Source organism: Lissotriton vulgaris, chromosome 5 (assembly GCF_964263255.1).
Source record: "Lissotriton vulgaris chromosome 5, aLisVul1.2, whole genome shotgun sequence".
Lineage (NCBI taxonomy): Eukaryota > Metazoa > Chordata > Amphibia > Caudata > Salamandridae > Lissotriton > Lissotriton vulgaris.
Genome location: NC_141693.1, coordinates 1,384,756,302 through 1,384,775,943, shown reverse-complemented (window position 1 = coordinate 1,384,775,943; position 19,642 = coordinate 1,384,756,302).

The following is a 19,642-nucleotide window of genomic DNA, read 5'->3' as shown; positions in this document are numbered from 1 at the left end:
AAAACAAGCTCGATCAACCAAAGAAAGAGGTACAATTGTTGCGTGGCGACCATTTTGAGTCGGTCTTAAAAAAAAAAAGAAGCTCAATCTACTTAAGAAAGAAGACCAAAGGTATGTGACGAATTAGTGGCGGCCATCTTGAGAGAAATTTTTTTTTGTTGTTTGTTTTTCTGTTAATTCGAGAAAGAGGACAACGGGAAAAGAGGTAGTTCGGCGTGTGGCATTGTCGAAATTCAAAATTGAATGGTAAAAGGAGGACAGAAAGGCCTGTTGGGCACAAGAAAGAAGGAAAAAGTCGTCTTAGAAGGAGTGAAAAAACGGAAGGAGGAGTGAAGTCGGAGGAGCTTGTTGAACAGAGAAAAGCACACAAACTGGAACAGGTGGCAAGAAGTGCTCGAAAGGAGAATCAGGCTCAATTTGTGAAAACTGCACGGGAAACTTGGAGCCTGTCAACGGTGATGGGCACACCTTTTGGGGGAAGAGAGGAAGTACATTGATGGTTAAGGGTATAAAGGGGAATAAGGTTAAAGTGTGTTAAGAGGAATAGGGGTAGCAAAATGCAAAATGTAACTGTGCCTCCTTTCTTTCTGATGGAACCAGGGGAGCCACTGATTAGGTGGAAAAAATGGAAGAAAATATTTGAGAACTATGCAAGGGTGTGTGGTGCGAATTTGAGTGGAGAAAGAAAGCATGCCTTATTAATGCATTGTTTGGGTGAAGAAGGCCAGGAAGTTTTGGAGATTATTCCACAGCAGATCAAAGGGGGTTGAATGAGTTTGAAATATGTGTTAGGCAGTTGGATTTGCATTACCTTCCTAAAGTAAGTACCATCATGGAAAGGTACTATTTCGGGTTATGAGAGCAAGGTAAGGAAGAGAGTGTTGAGGAGTACATTACTGCACTAAGAAAGCTGGCATCAGGTTGTAAGTTTGGGGGTTTGGTGGAAGAAAGAATAAGGGATCAGTTCGTTTTGAGATGTGTGAGCGATAAAATAAGGGAGGAGTTGTGGTTAAAGGATGAACCTGCACTTGAAGAAGGGATAGGTATTGCAAAAAGGGTTGAACACATATTAAAATGCGTTGGAGAACTGAGCAAGGAGAAGAAGGATGAAAACCCAAGTAGTTGTTCAGCACAAGAAGTGATGTGTCAGGCTGTGAAGAGAGATGATGAGAAAAAAAAAGAAGGGTGCGAGGGAGAAAAATTGAAAGGGGAGGTTGATGGAGATAATCCGAAAATACAGACAAGTAAGAAATTCACAACGCCTTTTCAAGGAAATTGCTATAGATGTGGGAAATATGGGCATATGGCGAATGCGAGAGAGTGTCCTGCCCTTAAGTTCAATTGTAATGTGTGTGGAAGAAAGGGGCATATTGGTAGAAATTGCAGATCAAGGGTTGGGAGACATACGAGGACAGAGACTAAGTTGGTTAGTTTTCTGATTAATGATGATGTTGTAGAACATCCTTCTGATTATATGTTGGTTGGGGAAGCAAGTGTGTTGATGAAATGTGATTCATGCTCTCATGTCACTTTCATTTCAAAAGAGGTGTTTGAAAATGTGTTTGAAAAGAAAAAGACTTTGTGTAAACCGGATATAAGACCAACAGGTTATCAAGAACAACCCATAAAAATAATGGGTTACTTTTTTGACTGCATTGAATATAAGGGGAGGTTTGTGGAAGCAAAAATGTATGTGGCAAACAGGGGAGACAACTTGTTGAGTTGGTCTCATCAAGCAAGGTTGGGTGTGAGTCTCAATCCAAATGCTCATCCAGTTATTCAAGTACAGTCTGTAGATGATGAAGAGAATAAGTTTATAAAGGATTTTAAGGAATTGTTCAGTGAAAAACTTGGATGTATAAAGGGTTACAATCACAACATCAAACTGAAGTTGGGTGCGGTGCCTGTTGCTGCTAAAGTAAGGCACATTCCAATTTGTGTAAAGGATGCTGTGGGAAAAGAGATTGAGAGGTTGTTGTCGACTGGGGTTATACAACCAGTAGAGGCAACTGAATGGCTTGCACCAATTGTGGTCGCGAGGAAGCCAAATAATGAGATTCGGCTGTGTGTTGACCTTCGTGCATTAAATAAGGAGGTAATAGTTGACAAGTACCCTTTGCCAAACATAGAGGAGTTGGTTTCTACATTAGATGGGGCATGTTACTTCACCACCTTGGACATGGCTTCGGCGTATCACCAGGTCCCGCTAAAGGAAGAGTGTTAGGAGCTTACTAGTTTTATAACACCAATGGGGGCATTCACGTTTTTAAGGATGCCTTTTGGGCTGGTTTCAGCAGCCTCGGTATTCCAGAGAATTATGGAAGATCTGTTCAAAGGAATACCGGGGGTAAGATGTTATCAGGGCGATGTTCTCATTTCTGGTAAGAATGAACATGAACATGATGAAAGGGTTCGTCTTGTGTTGAAGAAGATGATGGATGTTGGATTAACTTTACGACGGAGCAAGTGTAAGTTTGGTGTCAATGAGCTAGATTATTTGGGCCACCATATTCCGAGGAAGGGCATATGTCCAAAAAAGGATCTTGTGGATACAATTGAAAAGTTGAAAGAGCCATGTTCATAGAAGAGGTGTCATCATTTTTGGGCATGGCGGAGTTTTACAAAAAGTTTGTGAGAAATTTCGCAGATAAGACTGTTAAACTTAGGAAAATCATGTGTAAAAACTCTGTGTTTAATTGGACAGAGGAGTGAAGTAGAGAGTTTGCTCAGGTAAAGATGGATCTGAGGAATGCACCAAATTTGCAGGCGTTTGTTCCAGGGGATCCAACGTTTATTGTAACAGATGCTAGCAGTAAGGGTCTGGGTGCTCTGTTGTTACAGGTGAGGAAAGACAAAGAGGTTCTCATAGCTTGTGCTTCGAGATGTTTGAAGGGGGCGGAGTTGAATTACTCTGTCATAGAAAAAGAGGCGTTGGGAATATATTGGGCTGTGAATAAATTCAGGAAGTTTGTTTGGGGTTCCTCCTTTACCATCAGATCTGATCACAAGCCACTAAAGGAGGTGTTTGAAAAGAAGGGGTTGGACTCAATCTCGGCGAGAATTAGGAGGTGGGTAATTTCTTTGCAGGAGTTTGTGTTCAGGTTTGAGTATATTCCAGGAAAAACTAATGTCTCGGCTGATTGTCTGTCAAGGCTGGTGGATGTCGTAGAAAATGTTGATGAAGCTTTGGTTGACGATTTTGAGTGTGAATTAAAGGTGTGTGACGTTACTTTGGGTGCGGTGAAGGAAGATGCTTGGAAAGAAGAGTTGAGTAAGGATGAGGAATTAAAGGAGGTCATTAAATTGTTGGAAGGAGGTATGTCTCGTTCTCTAAAGAAACCTTGGTCAATGGTTGCTGATGAGTTAGCAGTGGTGGATGGTTTGCTTATGAGAGGTACTAGATTAGTCCCACCTGTTAATTTCAGAAGTGTTCTGGTGGACATGGCTCATGAAGGACACTTGGGCATTTCTAAGACGAAAGAACGCATACGAATGGACTTCTGGTGGCCAGGTATTGATTTGTTGGTGGAACGTACAGTTAGGGATTGCTCTTCTTGTCAGGCAAGTGATAAAGTTTTGAAAACTAGGTTTTCCCCAGTGGTTTGCAGGAGGTTGCCTAGGTCCGCCTGGGATGAGATCGCAGTTGATATTGTGGGGCCGTTACATGGTGAGCATCAAACTCCGTTTATGTTGGTTTTATTGGACTTGTATTCAAGATGGGTGGAGGTTAGTTTGGTAAGGGAGATTACAAGTGAGTCTGTTATTTCTTTCTTGGAGTCTGTCTTTAAGCGCGAGAGTTTCCCGAACTCTATTCTTTTTGACAATGGGCCACAATTTTGTTCTGGGAAAGTTGAGGATTATCTCAGTAGGTGTGGCATAGTAGAGGATTTCTTTGTATCATCCTGAGGCAAATGGTGCTTTGGAGAGACTTAACAAGACTTTGAAGGAAAGCATTCAGTTGGCAAGGTTTAACAATTTGGACTGGAGAAGGGAGTTACAGAACAGAATTTCTGCTTATCGATTCTCTCCACACTCAACTACAGGAAAAACTCAGTTTGAACTCTTCAAGGGTAGGGAGCCTAATACTTGTTTATGTCCTGCCTGGATGGCTACAGACAAGGGTGTAAAAAATAATGATGTGGGTGCATGGAGAGAAAGGGAATTGAAACTACAGAGGCAAAGGAAGATGTATGTAGATAGGAGAAATTCTGCAAAGGAATCCAAATTGAAGGTGGGGGAAGTGGTAAAGATCAGGGCTCCTGTGGGTTGTCAAAACTGGTCAAAGTTTTCTGTTCCTAGAACCATTGTAAAAATTTTCAAAAATGCTGTAAAGACGGAGGATGGTCGTATCTGGAACAATAGTCGTGTTTCTCATTTTGGGGGAAAAGGGAAATGTGAAGACAATGTTGTGGTTCCTGATTTGCATACTGATTCTTCTCGTAAGAGTGTGAGCGTATGCAGGCCTCCTGTTCACTTGCGTGATTATGTATAGGAACCTTCTCTTTTGTTTCTTCATATGTTTCTGTTGCCTATTTTATTGCTGGACATGTAAACCTGTTTAGTGTTTAAGAGGGAGAAGTGTGATGACCTGTCTCTGTGTGTGGTCTGGTTCCATGCTAGAACTTAGAGCTTGGAACCATCTGTCACCAATGTTCATCTAATATGTAAGTTCCATATTTGTCAGTTGTTAGCTGACTGTTGGTTGGGGCTGAATAAATACTACATGTTAACCTTATCCTGGATGAACTCTACTTTGTTACAGGGCTCATGAGATTTTAGTGTAGAAGAGCGCTAGTTCGAGGGTAACATATACACCCCTAGGTAGCAGGAGCCATCTACTGTGACAGACATCACACAGTCAGATGGTAGTTTCTGGTTCTGTCTGCGTAGGGTACATATTATGGATTTGGACCAGTTGATAGTGAAGCCAGAGAATTTGCCAAAGTTTGTGAATATGTGAAGGATCCTATTGATTGATCTCGCTGGTGGCGCTAGGTATTGTAAGATGTCGTCCTTTCAGGGATATTTTGTCCTCGTATCCTTCTGCTCACTTTAGCCTCTGATCAGTCAGTCTCCTCTCACCCAGGTTGAGAGGGTTCTAATATCAAGGAAAAGATCAGTGGTGATAGGGGGCACCCTTGCTGCGTTCCTCTCCTCAGTGCGAACCTCCAGGAGATGTGGTTATTTACTCTCACTTGTCCCCTGAGTCCTGTGCAAAGGAGCGTGATCCCCTTTAGAAATTTAGTGCTGAAGCTCATGTGCTCCATCATCACAAAGAGGTATGGCCTCTCAATCATATCAAATGCTATTTTAGCGTCTAGCAAGAGTATCACTGCATCTTCTGTGATCATGTCCTTTCTATCCAGCATGTATGTAGCCGGCGTATATTGAAGGCCATATTGTGGCCAGGCATAAAACCAGACTGGTCTACATACACTATTTTTGTGATGATGGGGATAAGGTGAGACGTTAGTATCTTTGCTAAGAATTTGGCCTCTGCATTTTATAATGAAATTGGTCGATATAGGCCAGAGCTCCCAGCTGGTTTATATTTTTTATGTATTACAACTATGGAAGCTAGTCTTTGATCGCCTGGTAGGGCCCCCTTCTTTTTGCTTTCCAGGAAGATATCCTGTAGATATGGGGATACCCAGATTGCCGTGAATTTGAGTGTTCAATCGGGAGGCTGTTAGGTTCCATTGCTTTCCTGGATTGTATACTGCTGATTGCTAAACGGATTTCCTCTTCTGTGGGATCTTCCTCATGCGAGTCCCGGTCTTCAAAAGATAGAGTCGATAGGGGAATGTCAACCAATCGTTCTCTGGAGTGCTCATCAGAGGTGTCTGTGACTGGTGTATACAGCGATTCAAAGTGATCAGCAAAGGCATCTGACATCGCTTGTGGGTCTTTGATTATTGTGGTGTTATCTATTTTTAACATTGGTACCCAGAGCTGGGAATATTCTCGCTTTTCTAAACAGGCTCAGAGCTTGCCCGCTTTATCCCCTGTTTCATATAATTTGTGCTGGATTGCTTTATATTTGGCCTTGGCTGCCTCCGTCACTAGAGATTTATATTCGAGTTTCTTGTTGTCTAGGTTGTGTTTACTGGACTAATTTGGGGCCTGCATGTATTTGTCTCCTCCCTTTATGATTTCCTGTTCTAACTGCCCTATTCTTCCCTTCCATTCTTTATTGCGTGCTAACTCGAATAAAAGTACTTGGCCCTTTATCTCCATTTTAAAGGCTGCCCATAATGTTTGTGCAGAGTCAACCGAATCTGTGTTTTCTTTGAAGTAGTGATCTGAATAATGTACAAGCTTTTCCCTTATATTTGGGATTTTGAGAAGCCAAGGATTGAGGGTTACATTTGTCCTTTGGCAATATTTTTTGAAAGTGAGAGTAGTCCAGATCGTGGAGTGAACCGATATAGCGCATGCTAGGCATCGGGCTTCTCTATAGCTGATAATTGCTGTTGTGTGGGTCAGTATATAGTAAATGCGGGACAGGATGTTGTGCACCCCAGAGTGAAACATAAATTGCAGTGTGTGGGGATTACGGTGTTGCCATACATCAATCATGCACATGCCACCAAGGAAGTCTGATAGAGACATATTATCTCATGACTGGGCTCGTGGTGGCGCCTATCCATGTGGTCGTTCAGGGTCATGTTTAAGTCTCCTCCCAACACTAGGATTCCGAGTAGCAATTCCAGTATTAATTTACTTCAGTCAGTGAGGGCTGATTTATGAAGCGCTGGGGGAGGGGGGAGGCAGATATTAGGTATATTAGTTTTCCTCCCCATATTTTCTTTAATACCTTAAATCTACCCAGTGCTTCGGTCCACATACTCTGTATCATTACCGGGAGAGTTTTGCGGATCAGTATGCCTGTTCCACTGGAGCCAGATGTGAATTTGGAGTGTATTACCAATTTATACCCTCACCTATTCATGGCCTTGCATGTGTTCCCCATTAGGTGAGTTTCCTGCATTAATACAATGGCAAGGGGTTGGCGCTTGAGATATTGCAGGACTATCCCTCTTTTTGGCTTATTTCCTAGCTCGTTTACATTCCAAGTGAGGATCTTAAGTGTGCATTCAACTGATTTTGTTGCCATATTTATGGTAAGGGTCTCTTGTGATCAAACTCTCTCTCTCGTTTCCTGCTACTTTGGAGCCAAGTGGGTGCAACTGGTGTCATTCTTTGCAACAACGGCAGTGTCTCCATATGAAGCCCTCATTATTGGTCAAGATTTAGTTTAATGTGTGAGTGTCTGTAAGTACTTCTCTGTTAAGGTCGGTGGTTTGCGGTCTGATACCCACCTAAACTTGCAACTGGCCCTTCCCATCCCCATCATATCCTCTCTCCTTCCTGTCCTGCTTGACAGACTTTGAACTACCCGGCTCCCCAAAAATGCAGAGTGCCTGTTGCCCCTCCCCAAAACAACTAGAGATCATAGTCGCGCCAGACTCTCCCCATCCCATTACATCCCTTTATTTAAGGCATTTGTGTTAACTTCAGACTGATCGGTAACCCTGAGTCACTCTTCCACTATTCGTGGCTTACCCTTTGTTCATTACCAGTCTTGGCGTGGTTTTCAGTTTATGTACTTGGGGTGTTTTTCACCCATGCCACACTACAGTGTATACTAGTTCAGTGTTAGTGAAAGTGCCAGTGTCAATACTTTGTCTGATCCGCACATTCTCTCCTCAGGAGTTTCATTGTTCTTTTTTATGTAGTTTCAGAGTCTATGGTCCCTGGATCTGAATCTTTTAGAGTGTTGTGAGGTTATTTTTGCCAGTTCCATTTCTGCCTCAAACGTCCTTCTTGCTGTGGTGTCCAACTTGACACCATCCTTCCAGCCATTCCCACATCTCTTCCTGTGTTGAGAAAAGCAATGTTTTGTCTTCTGCCTCCACTCATAGTTTTGTTGGAAATAATATTGAATATTTAATGTCTCTTTCCCTGAGCACTTTCTTTACCTCCAGGAAACGTTGCCTTTGCTTTTGCACTCTGATAGTAAAACCTCGGGAAAATGTTATTGTGCTGTTTTCAAACTTGCATGGCAGGGCACTGCAGGCTGTTTGTAAGTTGATGTCTCTGTCTGGAAAATGAAAGACTCTGGTCAATATTGGCCTTTGGAAACTCCAGGTTTCGGCCTTCCTCCTTGTAGTCTGTGAGCTCATTCAATCGAGAACTGATGTGAGAGGCCTTTTGGTTGAAGATGCTTTGTAATGAACTCTTCTAAGATGAGGTCTGTTGCTGACCCTTCTGCATTTTCTGAAACTCCTAGGATGCGCACATTATTCCGGAATGCCCTGTCTTTGTAAGCATCGAATTGTGCCTGCATCCGTTCATATTTGGTCTGTAGTGTTTGTACTTGCTGTTGAGACGGATTGTGTCTGTAGATACTGCGTTGGTCGCATCTACCATGTCTTTAACTCTGGCGTCCATGTTACACAGATCTGCTCTCATGAGCGAGAGTTCGATATTTACTGTGTCCAGTCTCAACTCCAGTGAGGTGCGTACATTATTGATAGCCACCATTATGTCCTGGAGGGTGAGTTCGGATTGTCCGGTAGTGGTGTGGGCTTGCGCTTGGGAGGTTGCATTTACTATCTCTGGTCCTTCCCCTTTTTCTGGCCACGCATATTTATCTAGCTTGGTCTGCAGTGCAGCCTTCCCACCTTTCGCTCCTGCCATTTTCCTGTGAGCTATTAGTGGCTGTCAGGTTGTGTCTCTCATGTAGAAGTTCCCACTGCCTGCTTCAGGGCAGTTTGCCCTTTTCAGCCTGTTGGCTTTCCCTAATATATCTCATGAGCTGTGTAGCCACTGTACAGATCCTCTTTGCTTTTGTGGTGCCTGTTTTAATGGGGGTCCTGCATCGGGAAGTGCTTTCTCCACTTCTCTGTTCTGTGATATGTAGGTCATATCTTGTATTTTCTATCAGGCTGTATGCTTGGTGACTTGCACGTTTTTACCATGAGGGGGGCTGAGCCACATGCAAGGTCTTGCTTCTCTGTGCCAGACCTGGTTCTAGCGTGGTGCAGTTACCCACATATCTCATTCACTGTTGTAGCCTCTCTGCTTCCTTTCCCATTCCAAATGTTGCTTTTCACCTCTTCACATGTCCATACTTTACTGTGGTAATCTGCCATTTATTCCCCAATTGGGCCGCCTCTGTATCAGCCGATGTTAGGGTACGTGTACCATCACTCGGCTGGGCCTCTGTAAGCTCCGACTGCTCCCTTCAAGTTTGCAGTTGCGCTCTGTCCCGGCGGGCTGTTTCGACACCTCTCCTGCTCCAAGGCGCGCGTACCTTCACTCGGATGGTGCTTCATAAGCTCTGCCTGCTTCCCTCAAGTCCGCAGTTGTGCTCAGTCACATCAGGCTGTTTCGGCACCTCTCCTGCTCTGATGGGCATAGAAACAGTGAGGCACAGACTCACCCTCATGCTCACCACTGCTTGTGGGCTCTGGTGCTGGGTTCTTAGTCTTGCTCTTGCTCACCTATTGGCTGAGCGGTTTTCCAGATGCCCCCATTTTCTTCTTCTTCACCATCCCCGGGACAGGCACGTTTCACTCATCGGTACTCACTCTCAGTGCTTCAGTGATTTACAAGCTGCTACGATGTTGCCCATGACTTCATGGGTTTGTACTAATAGTAATGTTGCTTTCAATCAAAATTTGAGAGAATACGGGGTGAATTTTTTGGAGCTGCGCTAGTGAGTGGCCATTTCCTTCAGCTACCGGCCACGCCCCTTGTGTTGCAATTTCTGATAGAAAAAACTGAAAATTGTTTCCAGAGCAAAATGAATCCACATGCTCAGAATGAAGTTCTATGAAAGAAGATTCAAGAAGGATGAGTGGGTGTTTATTGATTTTGCTGAAAAATATATTATCAAATCATATTCCTTGCTTTCAGAGTTCTTGTAATATGCTGCGTAGTCCCCCTCCCGAGGCCAACATATGCTAAGGGACCCCATACCCCCGGGGCTGGGCCTTTAATTCTTTTTTTCAAAGTCGAGGGGGGCCGTGCAGCTCTTATCCCCCCAAAGCCCGGCCAGTTTTAAATGTATATTTTTTTTTTAAGGAAGGGGGCCATGTGGCCAGTTTTGGCCTCAGGGACCCCATTCCATGTATTTTATTTTTTGGAGGTGGGCTGCCGGGGCCACCCTACTGAGGATTATTTTAGCCCTCGGGCCCCATCCCCGGGGCCAGCCTTTAAGCTTTAAAAAAATAATAATAATGGTTAGGGGGCCTGTAGAGCCCCCGACCCGGGCCAATATTGCCCCAGGAAACCCCATCACCCTGACCAATGGCCAAGTAATCTGGGGACCTCCCTGCCAGCTCCCCTGCCTCCTGCAGGAGCCATCATTGCTTTTGGGCAAAGGGAGCTGCAAACATGCAGCTCTCTCTGCCCAAAAGCAATTCTGTTCTTCTTTATGGAATAAAAGCATTATTTCTGCTCTCGCTTTCATGAATGCGGAACAGAGTTTGCTATGACCTTGTGGTTGCAATAGCATGCTGCAATGTCCCATGAGTGGGCGTCCTGGGACATTGCTGCAGCTGGCGTTTGGGATGGCAGTTCCCAGGGCCATTTACAGCTCCTTGAGGGGGGCCGCATTCAATCTATAAGCCCCAGGGAGGTGGTGGTCCCCAGGGAATGCAGGTATGCAGGTTAAAGGAAATGAAGCAAGGATGCCCGCGCTTCAGTTTAAAAACATTTTTGAGTGGATTTGCTGATCCACCATGAATCCTGCTGAAAATGTAATAAAAAATTGTTTTTTTTTGGCACTGGGGTTGCCTGTGGTACCCTCTCAGCAGGTCTATTGGTCAGGGTGTTTCTACCCTGTCCCCCTTTTTTATTTATTTTTTTACTTTTTTTACCTTTTTACTTGTGAGTTTCTTGGTTTGAAGTGTTAGCAGATTGCAGGCACTAGATTGGGAGGGTTCGCTGATCATCTGCGACCCAAGGTGTATATATGAGAAATATTAACATTTCTCAAGAACTACTGAACAGATTATCTACATTTAAGAAAAAGAGTGCTTTCTGAGCCAAGAACTACCTTTTTGCCAAAATTGGTGTAATATCGTTCAGCAGTTTTGGCTGTAGCATTTTGGGACTTCCTTTTTCTTGGTCCAAATCACCCCGAAACCTTCAACACAGCAGCTGACCTGACCGCCCCATTAGTTTTCAAAATTTCACAAAGATTCGTCAAACAACGCCGAAGATATTGGCAAAAGAAAAAAACCCTTTTTGAATAAAAAAAAGGTTCTAAATATAACTACCTACTGGCAACCGCCAGTAGGCAATATATATATAAATATGTTTGTGAATGTTTATATATATATATATATATACACGCCAGGGAATGGACAGAAAACATCATAAGTTGTGGCGATACATCAACAATATTTTTGTCATTTGGAGGAGCAACAAAGATCAGGCCCAGGAATTTGTCAACAACATTAATGGCACTGACCTCAATTTACAGTTCAATGCCCATATTGACCCTACCAGTGCCAGTTTTTTGGACATTAATGTACAATTCACACACGGCAAAATCACCACCAGCCTCTACCGAAAGCCAACATCTGGCAATTCGGTATTACATGCAAAGAGCTATCCCCGGCACACTACAGCAAGCATACCTTATGGTGAGATTCTACGTACGCATAGAGCATGTAGTACTGAGGCCATTCGCGATCTACACCAAGAGGAGGTTAAGGTGAGACTAATGGCTAGAGGGTATGATGCCAAAAAATTGGACATAGCAAGGAGAAAAGCCAATGTCAATGACAGAGCAGCATTACTCAGTCCCGAGAGAATGATCACCAGTAGCTCTGACATTAATCAGAAAACTGATGCTGAGGGAGGGGAGTTCAGAATAATTACCACGTACAGCAAACAAGCTAGGGCCATCACTGCAATTATTAAAAAAGAATGGCCAATAGTGATGACAGATCTGACCCTTAGGAAACTGCTCCCCTCACATCCAACTATCACATTTCGCAAAGCCTATTCAATGCGAAATAACTTAGTGAAGAATAGTGCTGAGAACACTAAGTCCTCTAATTGGCTAACTCCTAAGAAAGGTTTCACCAAATGCAGCTCATGTAGAGCTTGCAAATTTGGCACTAATACCACCACGTACTGCACACCTTTTTCTGATTTTGAGTACAAATTAAAAGAACATTATACATGTAGAACCGATCACGCTGTATATGTACTCAGGTGTAGTTGCAACTTGTGCTATATTGGAAGCAGTAAATTGCTGGTACATACTCGTATACTGCAGCATTTGCATGCAATTGTCAACTCAGATCCAGCATATCCTGTCGCTAGACATTTTAAAGCAGAACATGAAAATAATTTTAAGTGTCTACGATATTTTGTGATTGACGCCGTACCCCCCAATAATAGAGGAGGGAATCGTGAAAAAGCTCTGCGTCAATTAGAATCTAAATACATTATAGAATTGAATACTGAATTTCCTTCTGGGTTAAATACAGGAGATGATTTGTACAACTTTCTCTAATCTTAAGGGGCTGCGACTTATCCTGTTTTCCTACGTTTATGTCTCCCTTTACAGATCTCTTGGAGATTGGCCAATCGTGGATATGAATTGTGCTTTCCTAGATGAATATTTTTGAAATACTGAACTTTTTATCATGGTTGAATCACCATCTTACTATGAAAGTCTGTTTAGGCATTTTTGGTTCGTTGACAGTCACATGATCTACTATATGTTGAGGGGGAGGGATTCTATTAGATGCTTATTTATCATGGTTTGTATTAGAACTATGATATTGATATTGCATTTTGACTAATGGACCCCAGCTCAACATGTTGTCTGCTGCCTTCCCCATATTTTATTATTAATACTGGGTAGGTTTATTTTTTCATTATTTTTGTAACACTGTTTTTCACATTTATTTTCGTATTCTTCACTATCCTCAAGTATCGAACAGGCACATTTCCGTTAAGGTGTTGATATGGTATAGTAATTTTTGGTATTTTTTATGAGTAAGATATGTACACATGGCGTTATTTATTATTTTTTGAATAGTATGACTCGAACTGATAATTACCGTATTTTTTGGTATAGGACTCTGTTTTTCTGATCATTGCGTATGCATTCTTCTGCACTGTTGAGGATATTAGTATCCAATATGTAATGTTTAAAAACAACATTTTTTGCACATTCAGATGTTTGCATTAGCATTTATGGACCATCGGTACCAATGCATTTTTAAATCAACCGTTTACATAGCGTCTTTTTTTGCACTGCCAATGCTAATATTGGCGTATTTGCACATTGAAACAAGATGCTGCTTTTCTTCATAATCAATTGTTTACATCAGCGGTATTTGCACATACAATTATAATTATTTGCGTATTTGCACAGAAATATTGAACAAGAAATGGTTATGCATATTGACAGTTAAGTCCCATGTCCACATTACTGAATATTATCAATTATGTATTTGAACATGTTTTTTATCAATAGTTCGATGTTTTTACTGTTCATACATTATATAGCCCTGTGTTTTTCAAAATAACTAATACTGATATAAACTGTTACATCAAGAGGGCAAACAGTTTTACTTACATTTATAGAAGTCCTTTAAATGAGAAGTATTTCCTTTATGTTCATTCTCATGCCGATCACGTGATTTTGGATGTGCCTGTATGTTTAAATTTCTTGTTTGTTGTATCACAACTTGAGTGACCAAGGACACAGTCGTTGTCCGAAACGCGTCTCCTGACATGCACCCTATGGTCTAAATAAATCAGCTTTTCTACACTGGCAAACCAGCTTATTTTGTGTCCGTGATTCCGCTGTGTACTTGATTGCATTTGGATGTTGGATATATGTTTGTATTAACAAACACACTTTCTCCTTCCACATGAAAGAAATCAGCACTACGCAGGTTAGTTTTCTGGCAATTGTATTCTTTTAAAAATATCCAACGCGTTTCGGCCGTTACATCACTGCTTTGTTCAGATTGTATATATATATGTATACATATATATGTATACACATATATATATATATATATATATATATATATATATATATATATATATATATATATATATATATATATATATATATATATATATATATATATAAATATATATATATATGCAAAAAACAGTCCATCTTATTAAGGTAGACAAGGGGACACAATGGGACCAAGAAGCTCCATTTATTTTCGGGATGTGGCATAACGCGTTTCGGCTTTCGCCTTCGTCAGATGTGGACCCTCCCAAGTGTTGCCGACGCTGGAAACTTGAGTGTCTTTTATGGCGGCAATCTAAAGTAGAATGTTTGCACACCTGAAACGAGGTTCAACAGGATTCTCATTGGTGGTGGAAGGTGGAAGGACTGCAACTCCCAGAATGCAGTTTGTGCAGTTGGCGATTTCGTGGTGAGTAATCCTGTGAGCAAGCTTCTTGCAGTACATGTAGTTCAAGTGCTTGCTGGAACGTCGTCAGTTTGAAAGTTAACAGCGTTTAGTTTGAGCTTGAAATTCCTCTTGGTCCCACACTTTCTACCTCGCAGTCCCCATAGGCAACAGGTCTGGAGCATTGATGAAGTAACAATGTCTCTCCACGCGTTTGTGGACTATCATGATAGCAGTCTCTCTGATCCTTGGGGTGCGAAGCGGTCTGGGTTAAAAGCCATAACCCAGTACACTCAAGAAAGGGCCTCCCTTGCGCTATATGGCAAGCGCTAAAAATGCAAAAAACCGTCCATCTCATTAAGGTAGACAAGGGGACACAACGGTACCAAGAAGCTCCATTTATTTTCGGGATGCGGCATAACGCGTTTCGGCTTTCGCCTTCGTCAGATGCGGACCTCCCAAGTGTTGCCGACGCTGGAAACTTGAGTGTCTTTTATGCTGGCAATCTAAAGTAGAATGTTTGCACACCTGAAACGAAGTTCAACAGGATTCTCATTGGTGGTGGAAGGACTGCAACTCCAGAATGCAGTTTGTGCAGGTGGCGATTTCGTGGTGAGTAATCCTGTGAGCAAGCTTCTTGCAGTACATGTAGTTCAAGTGCTTGCTGGAACGTCGTCAGTTTGAAAGTTAACAGCGTTTAGTTTGAGCAGGAAATTCCTCTTGGTCCCGTACTTTCTACCTCGCAGTCCCCATAGGCAACAGGTCTGGAGCATTGATGAAGTAACAATGTCTCTCCACGCGTTCATGGAATATCGTGATAGCAGTCTCTCTGATCCTTGTTGTGCAAAGCGGTCTAGGATAAAAGCCATAACTCAGTACACTCAAGAAAGGGCCTCCCTTGCGCTATATGGCAAGCGCTAAAAATGCAAAAAACAGTCCATCTCATTAAGGTAGACAAGGGGACACAACGGGACCAAGAAGCTCCATTTATTTTCGGGATGTGGCATAACCCGTTTCGGCTTTCGCCTTCGTCAGATGCGGACCCTCCCAAGTGTTGCCGACGCTGGAAACTTGAGTGTCTTTTATGCATGTGTTTGTGTGTGTGTGTGTATGTGTCTGGTGGTCACCAATAAGTAGTTATATTTAGGACCTAGTTTCCTTTTTAAAAGCATTTTTTTACTTGCCTATATCTTTGCCGTTGTTTGAAGAAACTTCATAAAATTTTCCACAGAAAGTGCGCCGTGATTCTATTGGTGGATGGGCAGTATTTTGGGTGATCATTCAAAGGGGGGTGGCTGAGAAAAGAGGTTGTCAAAAAACATGAATTTACCATGTTAATTCCCATTAGACCGAACTGCAGAATGGAATTACACCAAATTTGGCAGAAAGATAGATGTTTGCCAGTGAAATATCTTTTGTGACTTGGTGTAAATCCATTTAGTAGTTGCGTAATTATTCAAAGAATTTCAAATTGTATATATAGGGATGAGGTGGATCCACGACTCCTCACGATCTCCTGCTGAGATCTGGTCTTCCAACACTTCAAGTGTTGGCAGCCATCATGGGACTCGGCTTGAGCTGTGTCCCAAGAAACGGGGACAGGGTAGAAATGCCCTGACCCGCTAGGCCTCCAGGGCCAACAAACGTTGCAAAGGAAATAAAGCATGGGCTCTCACACTTTGTGGGGCTTATTAATGCCCATTGGACCATCACCACCCTGGGGCTTATATTCTTTAACATGGGGTGCTTATTTTCTTTAAAATGGGAAGGGGGCCTCTTGTACCTCCCCCGGGACCACTACCTCCCTGGGGCCTCATGCTAAATAGAAATCAGGGGCCTCTTGGAACTCCCCATGTCCTGAGGACCACTACCTCCCCAGGGCCAATACATTATTTTGGGAAGATGAAGTACTCCTGGATGCTGAGGGTCCTTAGAGGCCAAGAAGCCCTACTGTTACCTCCAGTTAGTCCAACACAGTGGGAAACATAGGAGCGGGTTGGAGACCCTATCCCCTTTCTCACCACTCTGCCAATGCGACTAGTAGGTAAAACAACCATGGAAATTCACATAAAAAACACAGGTTACAGGAGTGTTTTAGTTAAGGAGGAAGACAAATTGAAAAAAAAGAGAAATTCACTGAAAATAGCACAGGTTACATGAATGTTATAGTTAGGCTCAGATTTTACTCATACAAAACCATGAAAATTCAGAAGTTATATCGATATATACTATATGCTATGCTCCTACCAAATTTAAATGAGTATACTAGGTGTACTAGTAATGGGTGATACTACGTCTAATATATATTATGTGAGTGGCTGTGTGACTGTATGTATCCTTTTGTGAATGAGTGGGTGAGTGGTTGTATGCATGTATAAGTGGGTGTGTGAGTAGCAGTGTGGGTGACGGTCATGCTTTGTGAGAGGCTCTATTGGTGAGTGAGTGGCAGTGTGAGTAACTCTATGGGTGGACAAGTGGGTGTGTAGTGACTGTATGGGTGTGTGAGTGGGTGACTGAATGGCTGTATGATTGAGTAGCCGGTTGTGTAAGTATCCATATGGGTGAGTGAGAGGCTGTTTGAGTGGATGTTTGGTTAACTGAGTTTGCGTGTCAGTAGCTATATTGGAGAGTGAGTGCTTGTATGGATGTTTGAAAGGGTATGTAAGTGATTGTGTGGGTATGTGAGTTAGTTTGTGAGTGCTTGTATGGGTGAGTGAGGGGTTGTGTTTAGAGACTGTATGGGTGAATGAGTGGATGTGTGATTGATTGTGTAGGTAAATATGTGGGTGTGTGAGAAGCTGTGTGGGTGAGCATATGGCTATGTGACTGGCTGTATGGTTAAATGACAAGTTGTGTGACTGGCTTTATTAGTGAGTAAATGGTTGTGTGAGTGGCTGTAAGAGTGAGCCAGTGGGTGTGGCGTGAGTGGCTCTGTGGAGGAGTGGGCGAGTGTGTGAGTACTGGTATGAGTCTGTGAATGGGTAAGAGTTGTTGTGTGGGTGTGGGAGTACAAGATGTTGTAATGGGGTATAAGTGTGAGTGGTTCTGTGAATGATGCCATCAGTGATGACATCAATGATGCCATTTGAGATGTCATGAGTGATGTCACTGACCATGTCGTGAGTGATTAAATATGTGAGGTCATAAGCAGTGGATTGCAGGTGTATACGTTATAGTTAGCTTAGGTGACTACAAATGTTGAATTTCTATGGTTTTGTACGAGAGAAATCTGAGCCTAACAATAACACCTCTGTAACCTTTGGATGTTTCTGCGAATTTCTACGATTTCTTCTATTCTATTTCCTAGCTAAAACATGTTGAAAAAGGTATGGAAAATCTATACTACTTCCTTATATGCACTAATATGCACTAAACTCATTATTAGTATACCACAATATTCTAGAGGTTCGATATTTAGTCATACAACCAATCACACGAATGAATCACTCATAATAAAAAAAACAAGCAAAAAAAACACTCTATGCTTAAAAACCTTGCATTCTGTACCTTTTTTCCCCAACAAGAATTTGGGACAGAACGCACATATAGCGCACAATTTTAATATCTGTTCATAGAGGGGGGCCATGCCGTCCTAATATTATACCTCTGGCTACAGGCCTGATAATACCTTGAAATAAATGTTTGAAGTATAACAATGCCTACATATAATTCTGATGAAAGCCTTATGGGTCTCTTTTTCCATAAACGTAATCACTCTTTCAGTTTTTTAAGAGAATAAGGTGTAGTCTGATCGAAATGTTTAATTTTTAGTTTCTGTGTTAGATAGCATCCAGAGTGTTGACAGTTTGAAAAGAAAGCGTGTTGCAGACAAGGATGTGTTTATTGCCCAATGATTTACCTTGGTAGAATAGGGATACTTTAGTTAAGTTACATGTATATGTCGGCCAAAGAATTATAATTTCAGGATTGGAAATGTTACCTCCTTACTATGAGAGTACCGGGCCATGTAGGAATTTATAAGCATTTATATTTGTGATAGTCCGTTTTCCTTTTTTTTATTTTGAGATTTCACAATAAATAAATAAATATTACAGGGACCAAGAAAAATGTTATAGTTTTGACAATGGGTAATGGACGAGTAAACCAACTCATTTCAGGAGGAAGTGTACAGCAAAATAATTACATAAGGCAATGCCTGGACTGCCAAACGTCTTGAGGGGCAAGCAATTAGTGGGCTATGCAAGTCCTTGACTGCCTTAATTATGATGGCAAATATGATGGCAAATATCTTCGTCCATGAAGGTCATTAATATATATAGCTTTAGAGCAGGTCCTGAGAAGCAGCTTCAGAGGTATTATTAGCATTATTGTCGCAGGTGTAGTGATACTAAGACCCAGTACCCTGCACCCCAATTTGCCTGTCTGAAATATCCAAGCATAGGTGGCATTGTACTTGCAGGCATTAAACTCCATGACACATTTGGTCCAACACTGTGCAACTCTGCAAACAATTGGGGCTGTTTTATGGGAGTGCACCAGTGTGCAACAGGCATTTGTGTCTGCTTTGCGTGTTCCTATGCCACTTAGGTACTACAGAAGGAGCCGTATATGCTTGTGCAATCCTTTTGTGAAACCGATTGCCCTGGTGCTCATAAAGCGCCTGCACTATCTTTAGAGGTTGTTCCCTCATTTGCAATGGGCCCCTGATGACAGACTTCTGGAGGGGTTGAAAGTGTTCCCATGGACCCCCCCAGACATCCCCTTACAGACATGTGCAGTGCCTCACTGAATCCACCTTTAAGGGGAAGGGGAACTAGACAAGGATGCCCTCTGTCACCAGCCCTATTCCTACTAGCCATAGAACCGCTCCTTACAATGATCAGAACTAATGTGGATATTGTAGGGATACCAAGTGGGGGAGAAACTTTCAAGCTAGCGGCATACGCGGATGACGTACTAATAGTCACAGAAGACCCAGAGAGATCCATCAAAGCACTGACTGACACCATTGACAAGTACGCCCAGGTCTCGGGGTACAAACTCTACAGAGACAAATCTGAGTGCAAACCTTTAAACATCCACACAACAAGAACAGTATTAGGAACGTCAGGACTAACATGGCAACCGAAACCCATAAAATATCTGGGTATCCTCTTTGAGAGAGACCTAAGACTGACACTGGAACACAACGAACAGGCAATAATACAGAAAATTAAGGACAAAGTAGAAGGGTGGTCCCCCAAATTCACAACATGGTGGGGAAGGAT